Below are 15,044 nucleotides of genomic sequence, written 5' to 3'. Positions count from 1 at the left end.
ACTTGGTGTGTGCTTGGGTTGAGCAATGAAGCATTTTCGTGTAGAGACCTTTTCTGGAGTTAAACGCCAGCTTTCATGCCAGTTTGGGCGTTTAACTCCAAGTTTTATGCCAGTTCCAGCGTTAAACGCTGGAATTTCTGAGGCTGTTTTGCCACGCCGGTTTGGGCCATCAAATCTCGGGCAAAGTATGGACTATTATACATTGCTGGAAAGCCCAGGATGTCTACTTTCCAACGCCGTTGAGAGCGCGCCAATTGGGCTTCTGTAGCTCCAGAAAATCCACTTCGAGTGCAGGGAGGTCAGAATCCAACAGCATCTGCAGTCCTTTTCAGTCTCTGAATCAGATTTTTGCTCAGAACCCTCAATTTCAGCCAGAAAATACCTGAAATCACAGAAAAACACACAAACTCATAGTAAAGTCTAGAAAAGTGAATTTTAACTAAAAACTAATAAAAATATACTAAAAACTAACTAGATTATACTAAAAACATACTAAAAACAATGCCAAAAAGCGTATAAATTATCCGCTCATCACAACACCAAACTTAAATTGTTGCTTGTCCCCAAGCAACTGAAAATCAAGATAGGATAAAAAGAAGAGAATATACTATAGACTCCAAAATATCAAGGAAACATAGCTCCAATTAGATGAGCGGGACTAGTAGCTTTTTGCCTCCGAACAGTTTTGGCACCTCACTCTATCCCTTGAAGTTCAGAATGATTGGCATCTATAAGAACTCAGAACTCAGATAGTGTTATTGATTCTCCTAGTTAAGTATAATGATTCTTGAACATAGCTAATGTATGAGTCTTGGCTGTGGCCCAAAGCACTCTGTTTTTCAGTATTACCACCGGATACATACATGCCACAGACACATAATTGGGTGAACCTTTTTAGATTGTGACTCAGCTTTGCTAGAGTCCCCAAATAGAGGTGTCCAAGGTTCTTAAGCACACTCTTTTTGCCTTGGATCACAACTTTATTTCCTTCTTTCTCTTTCTCTTCTTTTTTTTTCTTTTTTTTTGTATCCACTGCTTTTTCTTGCTTCAAAAATCAATTAGATGATTTTTCAGATCCTCAATAACAGTTCTCTTTTTCCTCATTCTTTCAAGAGCCAACAATTTCTAACATTCTCAAAACAACAAATTCAAGAGACATATGCACTGTTCAAGCATTCATTCAGAAAACAAAAATTATTGTCACCACATCAAACTAATTCAACTAGTTTCAAGGATAAATTTCGAAATCCTGTACTTCTTGTTCTTTTGTGATTAAAGCATTTTTCATTTAAGAGAGGTGATGGATTCATAGGACATTCATAGCTTTAAGGCATAAAATTTCAATTTTATTAATTATGAATTAAGAACAAGACTCAAAGATAGATATGAGATGAGACTAAAAAATAAAAATAGAGAACAAAACAAAAGAAAAAAAAACGCAAAAACATAGGCTCCTAATGATAGAGGTTTTCACAGAGTTAGGACTCAACAACCTTGATTTTGAGAAGTGGATGCTCCCTCAGCTTGAGAGGAGAACTTTTGGCGTTTCATCTCTTGGAGTTCACGCCCCTGCTTCTCTTGTTCCTTCAGCAATTTGCAGAGCATGCAGTTATGATTCTGCTGTTCTTCCTTCAGTTGCTCCATAGTCTCTTGCAATTTGGTGATAGATGCTTCTAGGCTGGTCCAGTAGTCAATTCTTGGGAATTCAGGGAGGAATTCCTGCGCCCTCCTCTTGATAGAGTTGTCTTGCATTTGTCCTTCCATTGACTTCTTGGTGATTGGGTATTCAATGGGTATGAACTCATCTACTCCCATCTTCACCCCAGCCTCTTTACAGAGCAAGGAAATCAAGCTTGGGTAAGCTAATTTGGCTTCAGTGGAATTCTTATTTGCAATTGTGTAGATCTCACAAGCAATCACATGATGAACCTCCACTTCTTTTCCAAGCATAATGCAATGAATCATCACTGCTCTCTTGATGGTGACCTCAGAACGGTTGCTAGTGGGCAATATGGAACGCCCAATAAAGTCTAGCCAACCTCTTGCAATTGGTTTGAGGTCTCCCCTCTTGAGTTGGTTTGGGACACCCTTTGAATTGGTTATCCACTTAGTTCCAGGGAGGCATATGTCCTCTAGAACTTGATCCAACCCTTTATCTGCTCTCACCATCCTCCTATTAAAGGATTCAGGATCATCTTGCAGTTGAGGTAGTTTGAAGATTTCTCTTATTTTGTCCAGATGGAAGTACATAACTTTCCCTCTGACCATGGTTCTGTAGGTATGGTAAGCAGTTCCAGTCATTCTCTGCTTATCTGTTAGCCACAGATTTGAGTAGAATTCCTGAACCATGTTCCTTCCAACCTTTATTTCAGGATTGGTTAGAACTTCCCATCCTCTGTTTCGAATTTGCTCTTGGATCCCCGGATATTCATCTTCTTTCAGATCAAATTTTACTTCCGGGATCACTGACCTCAGACCCATTATTTTGTGATAATGGTCTTCATGTTCTTTGGTTAAGAACTTCTCTTGATTCCAAAGATTCTTTGGATTATTCTCTTTCTTTCCTCTTAAATTGATTTGTTTTCCCTTAGGAGCCATGATTTTGATGAATCTTGGCTTAGTGATCATGGAAAAGCACACCAAACTTAGAGGTTTGCTTGTCCTCAAGCAAAAGAAAAGAAAGAAGAGAGAGAGAGGAAGAGGAAATTCGAATGGTGTGGTGGAAAGAGGGATCCAAACGTGTATTTATAAGGTGGGGAGGGGAGTTTCGAAAAAAAGAGAAATTTGAAAGGAGATTTGAGAAGATATGGAAAGAAATTGAATAAAGGGTGATTTTTTTGAACAAAATTTGGGAATGATTTGAGAGATTTGAAGAGTGATTTTAGATATTTGAAAATTTGAAAGTGAATGATGAGAGATTGAAATGTATTATTGCAGAAAAATATGGGTAAGAAAAGGAAAATTTGAAAAAATTTGATTTGAAAACAAAATTGTGGTCCCCCCACCTTTCTGGCGTTAAACGCCCAGAATGGCACCCATTCTGGCGTTTAACGCCCATTTGGTGCCCCTTTTGGGCGTTTAACGCCCAGCCAGGTGCCCTGGCTGGCGTTAAACGCCAGAAATCCTTTATCACTGGGCGTTTTTCTGAACGCCCAGGATGCTGCACACCTGGCGTTAAACGCCCAGAATGGTGCCCATTCTGGCGTTTAACGCCCAAAATGCCCCTTACTGGCGTTTTTTCGCCAGTAAGCTCTTTTTCTCTGCTTTTTGAGCTGAATCCTTCTGTAACTCTGTGAATTCCTTCATTTTTGATACTTGACTCTGTAAGAACAATTCATACAATCTCCTAATGACTGGGTTGCCTCCCAGCAAGCGCTTCTTTACTGTCTTTAGCTGGACCTTTACTGAGAATCACTCAAGTCTCAGTTTTGAGCATTCCTGCTCAAAATTGCCTTCAAGATAATGCTTGATTCTCTGTCCATTAACAATGAACTTTTTGTTAGAATCCATATCCTGAAGCTCAACATATCCATATGGTGATACTCCTGTAATCACATACGGACCCCTCCACTGGGATTTGAGTTTTCCTGGAAACAGTCTGAGCCTAGAGTTGAAGAGCAGAACTTTTTGTCCTGGCTCAAAGACTCTGGTTGACAACTTCTTGTCATGCCATTTCTTTGCCTTTTCCTTATAAATTTTTGCATTTTCAAAGGCATTGAGTCTGAACTCCTCTAGCTCATTTAGCTGGAGTAATCTTTTTTCACCAGCTAACTGAGCATCCATGTTTAGGAATCTGGTTGCCCAGTAGGCTTTATGTTCCAGTTCCACGGGCAGATGACAGGCCTTCCCATACACCAGTTGGTATGGAGAGGTTCCTATAGGAGTCTTGAATGCTGTTCTGTATGCCCACAGAGCATCATCCAAGCTCTTTGCCCAATCCTTTCTTCGGGCTATCACAGTCCGTTCCAGGATTCTTTTTAGCTCTCTGTTAGAGACCTCAGCCTGCCCATTTGTCTGTGGATGATACGGAGTTGCCACTTTGTGGCTAATTCCATATCTAACCATAGCAGAGTATAGCTGTCTATTGCAGAAATGGGTGCCTCCGTCACTGATTAGTACTCTGGGAACACCAAACCTGCTGAAGATGTGTTTCTGGAGGAATTTTAGCACGGTCTTGGTATCATTAGTGGGTGTAGCAATTGCTTCTACCCACTTAGATACATAGTCCACTGCCACCAGAATATAAGTGTTTGAGTATGATGGTGGGAATGGACCCATGAAGTCAATGCCCCATACATCAAACAACTCTATCTCTAATATCCCTTGTTGAGGCATGGCATATCCGTGAGGCAAGTTACCAGCTCTTTGGCAACTGTCACAGTTACGCACAAACTCTCGGGAATCTTTATAGAGAGTAGGCCAGTAGAAGCCACATTGGAGGACTTTAGTGGCTGTTCGCTCACTTCCAAAATGTCCCCCATATTGTGATCCATGGCAATGCCATAGGATCCTTTGTGCTTCTTCTCTGGGTACACATCTGCGGATCACTCCGTCAGCACATCTCTTAAAGAGATATGGTTCATCCCAGAGGTAGTACTTGGCATCTGAAATTAATTTCTTTCTTTGCACGCTGCTGTACTCCTTGGGTATGAACCTCACAGCTTTATAATTTGCAATATCTGCAAACCATGGAGCTTCCTGAATGGTAAAGAGTTGCTCATCTGGGAAAGTCTCAGAGATCTCAGTAGAAGGGAGGGACGCCCCAGCTACTGGTTCTATCCGGGACAGATGATCAGCTACTTGGTTCTCTGTCCCTTTTCTGTCTCTTATTTCTATATCAAACTCTTGCAGAAGCAACACCCATCTGATAAGCCTGGGTTTTGAATCCTGCTTTGTGAGTAAGTATTTAAGAGCAGCATGGTCAGTGTACACAACCACTTTGGATCCCACTAGATAGGATCTAAACTTGTCAATGGCATAAACCACTGCAAGTAACTCTTTTTCTGTGGTTGTGTAGTTCTTCTGTGCGTCATTTAGAACACGGCTAGCATAATAAATGACGTGCAGAAGCTTGTTATGCCTCTGTCCCAACACTGCACCAATGGCATGGTCACTGGCATCACACATTAATTCAAATGGCAATGTCCAATCTGGTGCAGAGATGACTGGTGCTGTGACCAGCTTAGCTTTCAGGGTCTCAAATGCCTGCAGACACTGTGTGTCAAACACAAATGGTGTGTCAGCAGCTAACAGGTTACTCAGAGGTTTTGCAATTTTTGAAAACCTTCTGTAGAATCCTGCATGCCCCAGAAAGCTTCTGATTGCCTTAACATTGGCAGGTGGTGGTAATTTTTCAATTACCTCTACCTTTGCCTTATCCACCTCTATTCCCTTGCTTGAAATTTTGTGCCCAAGGACAATTCCTTCAGTCACCATAAAGTGACATTTCTCCCAGTTTAAAACCAGGTTAGTCTCTTGGCATCTTTTCAGGACAAGTGCTAGGTGATTAAGACAGGAGCTAAATGAATCTCCATATACTGAAAAGTCATCCATGAAGACTTCCAGAAATTTCTCTACCATATCTGAGAAGATAGAGAGCATGCACCTCTGAAAGGTTGCAGGTGCATTGCACAGACCAAAAGGCATCCTCCTGTAGGCAAACACGCCAGAAGGGCAAGTGAATGCTGTTTTCTCTTGGTCCTGAGGATCTACTGCAATTTGGTTGTAGCCTGAATAGCCATCCAAAAAGCAGTAATAGTCATGACCAGCTAGTCTTTCTAGCATTTGGTCTATGAATGGTAAAGGAAAATGATCATTTCTGGTGGCTGTATTGAGCCTTCTGTAGTCAATACACATACGCCACCCTGTGACTGTTCTTGTAGGAATCAGTTCATTTTTTTCATTATGAACCACTGTCATGCCTCCCTTTTTGGGGACAACTTGGACAGGGCTCACCCAGGGGCTATCAGAAATAGGATAAATAATCCCAGCCTCTAGTAATTTAGTGACCTCTTTCTGCACCACCTCCTTCATGGCTGGATTTAGCCTCCTCTGTGGTTGGACCACTGGTTTGGCATTATCCTCCAATAGGATCTTGTGCATGCATCTAGCTGGGCTAATGCCCTTAAGATCACTTATGGACCACCCAAGAGCTGTCTTGTGTGTCCTTAGCACTTGAATCAGTGCTTCCTCTTCCTGTGAATTTAAGGCAAAGCTTATAATTACTGGAAAAGTTTCACCCCCTCCCAGAAATGCATATTTCAGGGATGGTGGTAGTGGTTTGAGTTCAGGTTTGGGAGGTTTATCCTCCTCCTGAGGAATTTTCGAAAATTCCTTTGCTTCCTCTAGTTCTTCTTGATCAGGTTGAGCATCTTTGAAGATGTCCTCAAGCTCTGATTCTAGGCTTTCAGTCATATTGATCTCTTCTACCAGAGAGTCAATAATGTCAGCGCCCATGCAGTCAATTGGTGTGTCTGGATGCTGCATAGCTTTTACAGCATTCAACTTGAACTCATCCTCATTGACTCTTAGGGTTACTTCCCCTTTTTGTACATCAATGAGAGTTCGTCCAGTTGCTAGGAAAGGTCTTCCTAGAATAAGAGTTGCACTTTTGTGCTCCTCCATTTCCAGCACCACAAAGTCAGTTGGAAAGGCGAATGGCCCAACCTTGACAATCATATCCTCTATTATGCCTTATGGGTGTTTAATGGAGCCATCAGCAAGTTGGAGGCATATCCGGGTTGGTTTGACTTCTCCAGTCAACCCAAGCTTTCTGATAGTGGATGCAGGTATTAGATTGATGCTTGCTCCAAGATCACATAGGGCTGTCTTGGTGCAAGCACCCTCTAATGTGCATGGTATCATAAAGCTTCCTGGATCTTGAAGCTTTTCTGGTAAGCTCTTTAGTATGACTGCACTGCATTCTTCAGTGAGAAACACTTTTTCAGTTTCTCTCCAATCCTTCTTATGGCTTAAGATTTCTTTCATGAACTTAGCATAAGAAGGTATTTGCTCAAGTGCCTCTGCAAACGGAATCTTTATTTCAAGAGTCCTTAGATAGTCTGCAAAGCGGGCAAATTGCTTATCCTGCTCCGCTTGGCGGAGTTTTTGAGGATAAGGCATCTTGGCTTTATATTCTTTAACCTTAGATGCTGCAGGTTTATTCCTTACAGAAGTGGTTGAAGAAGCCTTGTTAGAGGGATTACTGTCAGCACTCTCAGGTGTCTGATCATCCCTTGGCGTATGAACGCCAGGATTGGGTGGAAAATGGGCGTTTAACGCCAACTTTTCCCCCTTTTCTGGCGTTTGAACGCCAGAACTGGGCAAGGAATGGGCGTTTAACGCCAGCTTTCCTTCCCTCTCTGGCGTTTGAACGCCAATAACATTCCTCTCCGGGCTCTTACTGTCCTCAGAGGGATTTTGAACAGTGGTTTGGTTGTCCCCTGTCAATTGTTCATTGTTTGGCTTTCTGCTACCTTGAGCAGTGTTATTCAGTGTCTTCCCACTCCTCAGTTGAACTGCTTGACATTCCTCTGTTATCTGTTTAGATATTTGCTGTTTTGCTTGATTCAACTGCAGTTCTATGTTCTTGTTAGCAACTTTAGTTTCATAGAGCATCTCTTTAAATTCTGCTAACTGTTCTGTCATCAGGAGCAATTGTTGATTAAGCTCAATCATCTGTTCTTGAGGATTAGTGTCAGTGACTATTGTCATGACCTCCTCTTTTGGAGAGAACTCATTGCTAGAGTACAAATATTGATTTCTAGCAACAGTGTCTATAAGCTCTTGAGCTTCTTCAATTGTCTTCCTCATGTGGATAGATCCACCAGTTGAGTGATCTAAAGACATCTGAGCTTTTTCTGTGAGCCCATAGTAGAAGATGTCTAGCTGTACCCACTCTGAAAACATTTCGGAGGGGCATTTTCTTAGCATACCTCTATACCTCTCCCAGGCATTATAAAGGGATTCATTATCCTCTTGTTTAAAGCCTTGGATGTCCAGCCTTAGCTGTGTCATCCTCTTTGGAGGGTAAAAGTGATTCAGGAATTTGTCTGATAACTGTTTCCATGTCTTTATGCTTGCTGTAGGTTGGTTATTTAACCACCTTTTAGCTTGATCTTTTACAGCAAATGGAAATAGTAATAGTCTGTAGACATCCTGATCCACCTCTTTATCATGTACTGTGTCAGCAATTTGTAAGAATTGTGCCAGAAACTCAGTAGGTTCTTCTTGTGGAAGACCAGAATACTGGCAATTTTGCTGCACTATGATAATGAGTTGAGGATTTAGCTCAAAGCTGCTTGCTTTGATGGGAGGTGTACATATGCTACTCCCATATGCAGCTGTAATGGGGTTAGCATATGACCCCAGAGTCCTTTTGGACTGATCAATTCCACTTAGATCCATAATGGATTGCAAATAGATATATTTATTTTTATTTTTTTTTGAATTAAACGAAAAAAATAAAATAAAATAAAAGGAAATTAAGATAAAAATTCGAAAATTAAAAAGAAAATAAGATCAAAGCAAATTGAGAACTGAATCAATTAGTTAATTAAAAAGATTTTGAAAAGAGCAATTAAAAAGATATGATTGAAAAATTTTTATGAAAAAGATTTGATTTTTGAAAAGAGGAAAGAAAAAAACAACAAAATGACACCAAACTTAAAATTTTTAGAAAATCAAACACTAATTTTCGAAAATTTTTAAGGAAAAACACAAAGAGGACACCAAACTTAGAATTTTTAAAGATCAAAAGGAGACTAAAAACATGCAAATTCGAAAATTAAATGAAAAACAAAAGCATGCGATTGACACCAAACTTAAAATATGAAACTAGACTCAACTAAAAGACTCTAAACCAACAAAAACAAAATAGTCCTAATCTAAGCAACAAGATAAGTCGTCAGTTGTCCAAACTCGAACAATCCCCGGCAACGGCGCCAAAAACTTGGTGCACGAAATTGCAATCACACTTTTGCAACTCCGCACAACTAACCAGCAAGTGCACTGGGTCGTCCAAGTAATACCTTGCGTGAGCAAGGGTCGATCCCACGGAGATTGTGGCTTGAAGCAAGCTATGGTTATCTTGTAAATCTTAGTCAGGATATCAGAAATTATCAGGATTGATTGTGAAAAGCAAAAGAACATGAAATGGTTACTTGTTTTGCAGTAATGGAGAATAGGTTGAGGTTTTGGAGATGCTCCATCTTCTGAATCTCTGCTTTCCTACTGTCTTCTTCTTCAAACACGCAAGGCTCCTTCCATGGCAAGCTGTATGTAGGGTTTCACCGTTGTCAATGGCTACCTCCCATCCTCTCAGTGAAAATGTTCCTATGCTCTGTCACAGCATGGCTAATCATCTGTCGGTTCTCGGTCAGGCCGGAATAGAATCCAATGATTCTTTTGCGTCTGTCACTAACGCCCCGCCTGCTAGGAGTTTGAAGCACGTCACAGTCATCCAATCATTGAATCCTACTCAGAATACCACAGACAAGGTTTAGACCTTCCGGATTCTCTTGAATGCCGCCATCAGTTCTAGCTTATACCACGAAGATTCCGGTTAAAGAATCCAAGAGATAACTACTTAATCTAAGGTAGAACGGAGGTGGTTGTCAGGCACACGTTCATAGTTGAGAATGATGATGATTGTCACGGATCATCACATTCATCCGGGTTAAGAACAAGTATTATCTTAGAATGGAAGCAAGCATGATTGAATGAGAAACAGTAGTAATTGCATTAATCCATCAAGACACAGCAGAGCTCCTCACCCCCAACCATGGGGTTTAGAGACTCATGCCGTGGAAGATACACAAAGAAAACGTGTAAAGTGTCATGCGGTACCGATACAACGTCAAAAGATCCTATTAATAGTAAACTAGTAGCCTAGGGTGTACAGTGATGAGTAAATGACTTAAAAATCCACTTCCGAGCCCACTTGGTGTGTGCTTGGGTTGAGCAATGAAGCATTTTCGTGTAGAGACCTTTTCTGGAGTTAAACGCCAGCTTTCATGCCAGTTTGGGCGTTTAACTCCAAGTTTTATGCCCGTTCCAGCGTTAAACGCTGGAATTTCTGAGGCTGTTTTGCCACGCCGGTTTGGGCCATCAAATCTCGGGCAAAGTATGGACTATTATACATTGCTGGAAAGCCCAGGATGTCTACTTTTCAACGCCGTTGAGAGCGCGCCAATTGGGCTTCTGTAGCTCCAGAAAATCCACTTCGAGTGCAGGGAGGTCAGAATCCAACAGCATCTGCAGTCCTTTTCAGTCTCTGAATCAGATTTTTGCTCAGAACCCTCAATTTCAGCCAGAAAATACCTGAAATTACAGAAAAACACACAAACTCATAGTAAAGTCCAGAAAAGTGAATTTTAACTAAAAACTAATAAAAATATACTAAAAACTAACTAGATTATACTAAAAACATACTAAAAACAATGCCAAAAAGCGTATAAATTATCCGCTCATCAGGTGGCATTACTTTAGTTTTCTGAATGTATGAATAAACAGTGCATATTTGAAGTTGAAATTAAGAATGTTGGCTCTTGAAAGAATGATAAAAAAGAAAAAGTATTATTGGTAATCTAAAAAATCCAAAAATTGATTCTTGAAGCAAGAAAGAGCAGCAAAAAGAAAAAATATATATATATATATGCATGCAAAAAAAATAATAAAAAAATAAAAAGCAGAAAAATCCAATAGCTCTTTAAACCAAAAGGCAAGAGCAAAAAGCCAATAACCCTTTAAACCAAAAGGCAAGGATAAAAGGATCCAAGGCTTTGAGCATCAATGGTTAGGAGGGCCTAAAAGGAATAAAATCCTAGCCTAAGCGGCTCAACCAAACTGTCCCTAACCATATGCTTGTGGTGTGAAGGTGTCAAGTGAAAAGCTTGAGACTGAGCAGTTAAAGTCGTGGTCCAAAGTAAAAAGAGTGTGCTTAAGAACTCTGGACACCTCTATCTGAGGATTCTAGCAAAGCTGAATCACAATCCGAAAGGGTTCACCCAGTTATAGTGTCTGTGGCATTTATGTATCCGGTGTTAATACTGGAAAAAAGTGCTTAGGGTCACGGCCAAGACTCTAAAAGCTGTGTTCAAGAATAAAAAAGAACTAAACTAGGAGGGTTAATAATATCATCTGAATTCTAAGTTCTTAAAGAGACCAACACTTCTGAGTTTCAATGGATAGTGAGATGCCAAAACTATTCAGAAGCGAAAAGCTACTAAGTCCCGTTCATCTAATTGAAACTGAGCTTCATTGGAAACTCTGAGATTTATTGTATCTTACTCTTCTTTTTATCCTACTATGTTTTTAGTTGCTTGGAGACAAGCAACAGTTTAAGTTTGGTGTTGTGATGAGCGAATATTTTATACGAAAGAGCTTTTCTGGAGATACAAAAGTCCAAATGGAGCGTTCTTAACGACTATGGAAAGATGACTTCCAGAGCTTTCCAGCAATGTATAATAGTTTATATTTTGCTTCAGAATTGAAGGCCCAAAACTGGCGTCCAACACCAGCCTCCTGCCCTAGTCTAAGCGTCCAGCGCCCGAAGGAGGAGACCAGCGTCCAAACGCCCAAAGAGGACCCCCTAGCCAGCGTTCAACATCCTAGAGACCTCATAGCACGTGGATCTCATCAAAGTTCAGCCCAAACCACTCACCAAATGGGCCCCGGAAGCAAATTTTAGCACTAAAAGACTGTTTTACCCTTTTTATGTAATCCTTAGTCATTAGTTTAGTATTAAAGGGAGAAGATCACACTTGTTTAGGATCTCTTCCAGCATATTTCGAATTACACATTGTATTCTCTATCAGTATGAGTTTCTAAACCTTCTAGGTTAAAGAGAGGAGCCCTGCTGAGTTTTATGGATTAATAAAAGTATTACTGTTCCTTTTCAATCCGTGTTTGATTCAACTCTAAGATGTATCTTCGTTCTTCAACTTGATGAATGGGATGACCCGTGACAACCATCTTCGTTCTTCATTCTAAGACCGCGTGCCTGACAACAACCCGTGATCTTCTTGGGTTCATGTGAATACTTAAGTGGAAAGCATCGAACCACCAGCTTGATTATACATCTCTTAGACGGCTAATCCACGACTTCGTTGGAGACTTCTCAAGACACCAGTTCAGCCGAAGTATGGGGAGATAAGGGTCTCTGTGGTAGAGGCTAGAACCAAAGGCGCAGCATCCTCTGATCCGAAAGATTCGACCTTGTCTATGGTGTTTTGAGTAGGATCACTAAAGAGAATGAACTACAGGAGCTTCACCTTCAATCAGACTGGATTCGCACTAACCTTGGGGTTCAGATCAGGAGGAGTATTGACGGCTGCTCAAACCAGCATCAATCACATACAGTTTTCCATAGAAGAAATCATTCATAATTGAAGAAGACAATAACACCAGAGTTAATCCAGAAGGAAAAAGCATCTCCAAGCCTTAACCACCTTCTTATCATAGTTTACACTACTTCTGAGTTCTGATTACCCTTTTCTCTTTATTCCTCTTATGCAATCACATGCATACCAACATCTCCTACTCACCTGACTAAGATCTGCAAGATAACCATAGCTTGCTTCAAACCACAATCCTCTTGGGATCGACCCTGACTCGCTCAGGTATTACTTGGACGACCCAGTGCACTTGCTGGTTCAGTTGTACGAAGTGTGGGGATTCGTGCACCATGAAGCGATCCAAGCAGTTACCAACAGCAATATCAATGGTCTCATCAAAGATTCTGTAACGACTCTCACTATATGCAATGACCTAAGTGTTACCGCCACAAACATAAAGCACAACAGGGTCAACGGCACCGGTGACAACCCTACCTATCTCGATATGAGCGACACAGTGTTTGACAGCAACAATGGGCTTCTTCCAAAGATGAGAGAGGACGCGAACGATGACAGTAGAGACCTGAAGGGGAGCACCCATTCCAGGTCCCTTGGTGTAGCAGATGCAGTCGATGTCATCGGGAGTGACGTTGGCGGTTTCCAAAGTGGATATGACGAGTAGAAGAACGTGGTGAAGGTGGTGCTGAGCGGTTTCTCTTGGGAGAAAGCCTTGACTGGGAGGGGTTATGTATGTGTGGCGTGGATTGGAGAGGATGGTGCCATCAAGTGTGACAACACCGACTCCGATTTTGTTGGCTGAACCCTCGAATCCCAACGCTATCATTCTCTTCTTTTCAGTTCTCTTCTCCAAACTTTTAAAATTTAAATTTTAAATTTCAATTGGATATAATTTTAAAGAAAAAATAATAATAATTTCAAAATCTTATAATTTGACTATATTAAAAAATAAATTCAAATTAATACCATACAAGTTATAATTATTTTAATAAAATTAAAATGATATGATCCAAATTAAATTTAAAAATTAAAAGTAAAATAATACTATCCAAATTGTAACAAGTTATTTCAATCAAAATCAAAATCATCTTTTACTATTTATTTATATAAAAAAGCCATTGTAGGCTAACGTATGAGCTACGGGGTTATAGAAGCTATAATAAGAATATGAGACAGAAGCAGAGTGTCCTTGAATTTGTTGAAGGACACACATATATATGTATGTTATGCACTTAATTATAACTAATTATCTTATTAAGGGAAAGATTAAAGATTCGAAGGGGGATTAAGCATACGGATTCATGGGATGGCGCATTGCAAATAGCACTGAGTAACTTTGTATTTGCATAGTAAAATCTAACACACAAAAACAAAACAAAACAAAACAAAAGCGAAGGGTCCACAAATTGATACGAGGACTTTGCAGATACATAATGATATCATAAAAAATCCAAGTGAACTTGTGGTTCATCTTTTCCTTTCACCTCATCTAATACCTTGAATTGTACATACATTCCTTGGATTATTATTTTTTAGGACATACATGTGGTATTGCCTAGAAAATTCACTTCTTGGTATCAATTCCATGACATACTAGTTTAGAAGTGGTTGGTTTAAAAGTAAAAGCATATTCAACAATAAAAAATATGGTCAAAATTATTATTTTGGAAAAATGTAAGTATGTAACTGTGTGTGACTCCCTTTCACATACTTTAACATCCTCCAACATCATTAAGGGATGCCGTGACAAGTTCATAACATTCCTAATAGGGTATGCTAGCTAAATACATAGACTACATTTTTCATTGGGAGAAATTTTGTGCCCTTATGCGTAGACATTGAACGAGATTTCCTTTTTCTGTTTTCCAATAAAAAACAATGACATGTGCTTCGATCCTTCCCTTTGCTCACCATCACAACTTGCTTGGTTCATCAAGTACCACATAATTAATCACCAACCATGTAAGTGTGATATTTAAAGTTCACGGACATAGATATTTATGCATGCAATAATTTATTAGTCAACAAAAAACTCTTAAATGAAGCTCGTTCGCGATAAACTAGTGATTAGCCAATGATGAGTGGATAATTTATACCCTTTTTGGCATTGTTTTTACATAGTTTTTAGTATGTTTTAATTACTTTTAATTATATTTTCATTATTTTTTATGCAAAAATCATATTTCTGGACTTTACTATGAGTTTGTGTATTTTTCTGTAATTCCAGGTATTTTCTGGCTGAAATTGAGGGACCTGAGCAAAAATCTGATTCAGAGGCTGAGAAAGGACTGCAGATGCTGTTGGATTCTGACCCTCTTGTACTTGAAGTAAATTTTCTGGAGCTAAAGAAGCCCAATTGGCGTGCTCTATATTGCGTTGGAAAGTAGACATCTTGGGCTTTCCAGCAATATATAATAGTCTATGCTTTGCCCGAGATTTGATGGCCCAAACTTGCGTTAAACACCAGCTAGAAACTTTCTGGCGTAAAACGCCAGAACTGGCACACTTCTTGGCGTTAAACGCCCATTTTGGCACCCAGGGTGGTGTTTATCTCCAATTTGAGGCATATGCACATGGAAGCTTGAAAGCTCAGCCCAAACACTCACCAAGTGGGCCCTGGAAGTGGATTTCTGCACTATCTGCACTTAGTTACTGATTTTCTGTAAACCTAAGTTACTAGTTTAGTATAAA

General features: G+C 40.0%; 2 pseudogenes; one reads left to right on the top strand and one right to left on the bottom strand.

Moving 5' to 3' along the window:
• The window catches only part of LOC140183355 (uncharacterized), a 177,511-nt pseudogene that overhangs the window by 20,657 nt on the left and 141,810 nt on the right, over positions 1-15,044 (top strand).
• On the bottom strand, positions 12,308-13,940 carry LOC112775563 (uncharacterized; annotated as a pseudogene).

Source organism: Arachis hypogaea, chromosome 3, assembly GCF_003086295.3.
Source record: "Arachis hypogaea cultivar Tifrunner chromosome 3, arahy.Tifrunner.gnm2.J5K5, whole genome shotgun sequence".
In the NCBI taxonomy this organism is placed as follows: domain Eukaryota; kingdom Viridiplantae; phylum Streptophyta; class Magnoliopsida; order Fabales; family Fabaceae; genus Arachis; species Arachis hypogaea.
Note: the sequence above shows the minus strand (reverse complement) of the source record. Positions and strands in the feature narration are given on the sequence as shown.